This window comes from Helianthus annuus, chromosome 16 (assembly GCF_002127325.2).
Source record: "Helianthus annuus cultivar XRQ/B chromosome 16, HanXRQr2.0-SUNRISE, whole genome shotgun sequence".
NCBI classification, from domain to species: domain Eukaryota; kingdom Viridiplantae; phylum Streptophyta; class Magnoliopsida; order Asterales; family Asteraceae; genus Helianthus; species Helianthus annuus.
This window is the reverse complement of record NC_035448.2, coordinates 141,053,669-141,059,827: the sequence shown is the minus strand read 5'-3', so window position 1 is coordinate 141,059,827 and position 6,159 is coordinate 141,053,669.

The following is a 6,159-nucleotide window of genomic DNA, read 5'->3' as shown; positions in this document are numbered from 1 at the left end:
ATTCTTGTGGTGGATTTAACATAATGAGCCGCTATCCTTATTTTTACCCATAGGATAGTTATTTTACGTGATTGACTCGTTCATAGACATTTGACCCCCAAGGTTGATGCCTACAACTCTTACACGTGTCAACGAGTTACACAATAATAATACTAGTATTTAAACGACTCCTAAGGGTCGTTTGCCTGATTTGCCTATCGAGGGCATTTTCGTCAACTTATTTCTTCCTTTTACGACATAGGTCCTTTTGCTAAGGTATTTGAACCTCATTGCATTTTTAACTATAAATTTATATATATGCGTACCTGGCTCGAGTCAACATATAGACCCGGTTTATACCTCACGTTGAGTTAACCAATATTCTATGGCGTCGCAAATATCCAAATTGCTAATCGCTCCTGATAACATACGACTTAACAATCATGTTAGTCGATATTGTCAAATGGTGTTATCATTACCATTTGACCCGTTTGGACTATAAGACCAAAATAAAAACATGGTTTTAAATTTCCGATTTCACCCATTTGCCCCATTTACCATAAGCCATGGTTTTTATCATTTACACTTGTTCTGACTTGTATCAATCATGTCGGAACTCTTATTTTGGATATTACATCATTCGCATTTATAGTTTATAAAATAAACACGTGTCCTACAAAAGGGTGTAAGTTTTACTTACGTCGTATCCAAGCTACACTTTTCTTTTCCTTCTTGATTCGGTTGACCCGCTTTCTCCCCAAGCTCCACCTAGCTTGTTAAGCGCCAACTATTATTCGTCATTCACAAGGTGGTTAGTTTAATCATGACTTAGTACGATTATTCCACCTTACGCATTTCTATATCTAATTATCATTCATCACATCGTAGGTCAGTTTGCCTTTTTAAAAGTCAAATGCCCATTAGTATACTAAATGCATATTTGAGTTCATCAACTAGTTTTTTGCATTCTTTAATTACCCCGTAGGCGTTATCTTTAGGCCACCGTTTTAACCAAAGTTCTAACCACGTTTATCACATTTCAATCACTTTAATCAGATCAAGCGATTATCAAGACTAATTTATTCATTCATTTCACAAGAACAAAAGGGTTCTCATCTATAAGTGAGACCCGTTCATCATATCACTAGCATTCATCCCAACATCTTATAAAAGTCAAGTTCTTCATATGAACTAATATGCTACACTATTTCATATGCCTATTTATATGAACGAAATTACCAATTTCATCATAACATACAAAACCCATTTCAAGTCATGCATGAGCTTTCACTCAAACTTATAATTTGTTCAAGTATCTAACTTCAACTATCAATTATGACGATTTTTAGAACAAATACCTCGTCATCTTTACTACATAATCAAAAACCCACTTGTCTAAAAGTGGTAATTCATCAAATTACTCGAATCATAGCATGTTATGTATGATTTTCACTTAGGGTTTCGTTCCTAAGCAAGTATACATCACTAGTCTAGCCATAGCTTCTCTAATCCATGCCTAATTCGCGATTAGGATGATTATCAAATTCATACAACTTCACCAAACATCAAGATTTTACATACCTTATGATCCCCACGACTTGGTGATCGTTTATACGTGTTCATGCATTTGATTTGAGCTGGATTTGACCTTCAATTTGTTGATTCTTGTTGAAGTTAGGGTTTGGGCTCCAAGGAGCTCTTCCTGGTCGATCTCCACACACACCCTTAGTGTGTGTATTGTGTGTTATTACTTGTTTTAATTAAAACAAGTTTCCCACTTGGTAAGTATTAGTCCCTCATGTTTTTATTTTGATCAATTGAAGCTAAAACTTACCATTTATCACTTAGCCGCATACTAGTAACTAGGTTAATTATCCCTAGTTAACTTAATAGGTTCGGGAGGTTATAACCCGTTATATTTTAAGTCCCGTTAACTCAGACCTTTCCTAACTTTATTTTTCTCAAGCTTGTATTTCCCCCTTTTAATTAATATTAGGACTATTTGTTTAAGTTCTAATATTCACTGGGTTCAATTTTACCATTAACGGTATCTTACCCGTCTTTTAGGATTAACGTGGTTTGATTATCAAACCCGTTTTCGGGGTGTTACAAGTCTACCCCCCTTAAAGAGGTTTCGTCCCCGAAACCTTTCTTACGTACTTTACTAGTTTCGATCACCCGAACCTTAGCTTCGGTGATCACTTGAGCATTGCTCGCACATAATACTCCTACCAGGAAAGTATGGTAATGTGATTTTGGTTTCAAAGCGTATGCGCCTTTTATGTGTATGGCCTCGCATGCCGATAATTTCATTTTGTATTTCTTATTCTTGTCATTTATTTGACCGAGTTGTCATCTGATCGTTCGGTAGTATTTACTTTCATTATGTTTACTTCAAGTTAGTCTTATTTCAACAGACGCTTTATATAAGTGATAAGTCGTAACACTACTCCGACTTTGAAGGGTTTTACCGGCCAGACTTATTAGTCGCCGTCATTATACTCCCCGTCATTAGGGTATATCTTATGGCCAACCCGGCCTTTTATGATCTCTCCGCTTTTGACCCATTTAGTTAACTTAGCGAAACCTATCGCTTTTATACTATCGACCCGTAGGTTCTTTCACTTAGCTTCGTAGGCTATTTCTTTAGATTTTCTCTTTTTTTTTACTACGTTTAATCCCGTAGGTTATGATGATCCCGTAGATCATCTTTTATTCGTATTCATGTTCGATTGTATATATACCTATATAGTTTCAAGGCATCCCTTGTTATGTTTGGAATCATTTGTTTTCGCTTTTTGAACTTTAGTTGGTCTTGACCGTAGTCTAAGGCTTCATTCGTTTACTTTCGGACTAACCTTCCGACTTATGACTTCTGACGTTGCTTACGCGTCAGTTTGTCCTACGCTCACCGTTTCCCCGATTTATAATTATATTTCTTTTAAACCCTTTACATAGGTTCATTAATATTCCGCACTTTTATTTATTCGATTCACGCTTACTTACATTAGCAAGCGTCATCATTTATTTAATTCTTTTGACTTGTTCATATGAAATTGCATTGCTTATGAATGAAAATTTTCATTCTTTATTCAACCCGTTCAACTTTAAAATAGTTGAACATAATTTATCAAAATTTCAATTTACAACTTCTTATCATCTTTTAGTCATGACCCGGAACCCGAGTCCTTTGAGTTTCCATCCGCGTCCCCATTTCTCAGTCTCCGTATGTGTTTAAATCCTTACCCATTAACCGGGTATTTTACCGAAGTCTTTATTATTGCAACCCTCCCGGTATGCATTAAGACTTTGCTTCATTTTTATATTCTGACTTTGTCCTCAAGTTTGACGTTTTACAAAAACGACCCGTTTAGAGACATATTCGCATTTCCCGGGTTCGAGTGTAAGTACACTCCTTCCCAATGCATATCTTGATTATTCTACATGTTTATATTCTTTGGGTTCGAGTGTAAGTATACCCCCTCCCAATACATGTCTACATCATTTTACATGTTTGCATTTTTCCGGGTTCGAGTGTAAGTACACCCCCTCACAGTGCATATCTTAATCGTTTTACATGTTTGCATTCTCCGGGTTCGAGTGTAAGTACACCCCCTCCCAGTGCATATCTTAATCATCTTACATGTTTCTTTGTCCCTTCTCTCGGGCTCATTATCCTAATATAATATGCTTCCGTCACTCGGCTGTGTGTTTACATTATGATTCAAATATTTTGCTTATCTGATTCATTTGGGTACTTTTTAATTTGTCCCACTCACCCTGTCCTTACTACATCGGGTGTAAGCGTGTCCATCATAAAAAAGTTCATGGTATCTTGTGTTCACTACCTACTTGGCCAGAGTAGGCGATCAACACATGACATACATGACCCTTTTATAACTTTCACATAACACCCCATGTAAGTAACACCTCTATTTATTTCTCTTGGAAACAATATCCCGGATAGATTTTTCTATCCGGGTTTTTCCAAGTTTCTAATTTACATATGCAACAATCGTTCTCTACATGTTTGTTGCATATTACTAATTGTGCGATTATATTTAAAAACGCGCACCTGGTAATGCTTGCCCCGACGGGCGTTCCTTGCTATTAACCTTGTTCGCGGTCGTCACGCGATTTAGCCCTCGGTGAGCATGCTCCTCTTGTCATACTTCGGACCGTTCCTCTATCATATCTGTAATTTATTCAACTCTTCTCACCTTTAAATGCAAGTGTCCTTCAATTAAGACATTCACAAGAGTTAGTAATGTCAACTTCAATAATCGCCCGTATTATAATACAAGGCTTTTTCTACCATACGCGTCAACACGCGTATTTTCATCTACCATCCAATCCTTTTAATTGGGGTAACGTGTATCATACGATAGCCCTATGTGTTGTTTACAACACTTTACTACGCTAAACCATTAACATACTTGTACTTACCGGATTTGTGATCAAGCCTCGAACCGAACACCAATCTTTATCAAGAGCATAAGGTTTAAGTCCAAGCATAGTTTTCCCACCATACTTGAATCTCTTAAACCAAGGCTCTGATACCAACTTGTAACAACCAGAAATTTGTTTCGCGATTTTCGTTAAATAAATCACAATTACCGAGTATTTATATTTAAACGTTTATGCTAAAATACTGGTTTATTAAAAACTTTTACAAATTAAAGTGATGCCACCTATTGTTGTTTAATTCGCCGATTTAGAATAACGGCGAGACAACTTTGCGGAAGCTTCATTAACGCGTGTTCGGTTCTTGCTCGACGCTTGATCTTCATCCGGGGCTCTCGACATTCACCTGTGTTCAAAACCAACTTAAAAGTTAGTTTTGATAATCAAATAACTGCGGGTTGGAACATCGAATTAAAGAAAAGCAGGAAAATCCCAATATTAATCCCTTGATCCTAGAAACAAGAATTCAAATCCAGCCTCCACCATAACTTACGATGGTCACCGTAAGTTACGGTGGCCCCTGATTTAATATGTCCCCACCGTAAACCAGTAGAGAACTGGCGTAATGATTTCAGCCCCCCACCGTAACTTACGGTGGGCACCGTAAGTTACGGTGGCCCCTGTATCAGCCCTTTCCTTTTTGCCGTTTTTGACACGAAAACATTCGTATCTTTGAATCCGCTTGTCCGATTGACCTACCGTTTCTTTCTACTTAATTGTAATTTGATTCTCCACATTATGGAGTTAAAATCCAACATCCGGTTTAACAAAATTTCAGACTTTTAAGTCTTCGGCTTATTACCCTTTTTACCAAATTTTGACCCGTTTAGGTTTTTATCAAACAAACATGTTTATTTGATCCTTAAACTCATGAAATTCATAATTTCCTTATCTCCTATCATATTAATTTCAAATCACGGGATTCTTACATAATAAGAACCCGCTTACACTTAAGTTCTTATTTTGACCCGTTTAGAGCGAATTATGTACATTTAAGCATCAAACTCTCTCTTCTCTTCCTATACTTCATACTCTCACTTTAAAATAGCCTCTTACATTCCACCACAACTATTTTTGTGGTGGATTTAACATAATGAGCCGCTATCCTTATTTTTACCCATAGGATAGTTATCTTACGTGATTGACTCGTTCATAGACATTTGACCCCCAAGGTTGATGCCTGAAACTCTTACACGTGTCAACGAGTTACACAATAATAATACTAGTATTTAAACGACTCCTAAGGGTCGTTTGCCTGATTTGCCTATCGAGGGCATTTTCGTCAACTTATTTCTTCCTTTTACGACATAGGTCCTTTTGCTAAGGTATTTGACCCTCATTGCATTTTTAACTATAAATTTATATATATGCGTACCTGGCTCGAGTCAACATATAGACCCGGTTTATACCTCACGTTGAGTTAACCAATATTCTATGGCGTCGCAAATATCCAAATTGCTAATCGCTCCTGATAACATACGACTTAACAATCATGTTAGTCGATATTGTCAAATGGTGTTATCATCACCATTTGACCCGTTTGGACTATAAGACCAAAATAAAAGCATGGTTTTAAATTTCCGATTTCACCCATTTGCCCCGTTTACCATAAGCCATGGTTTTTATCATTTACACTTGTTCCGACTTGTATCAATCATGTCGGAACTCTTATTTTGGATATTACATCATTCGCATTTATAGTTTATAAAATAAACA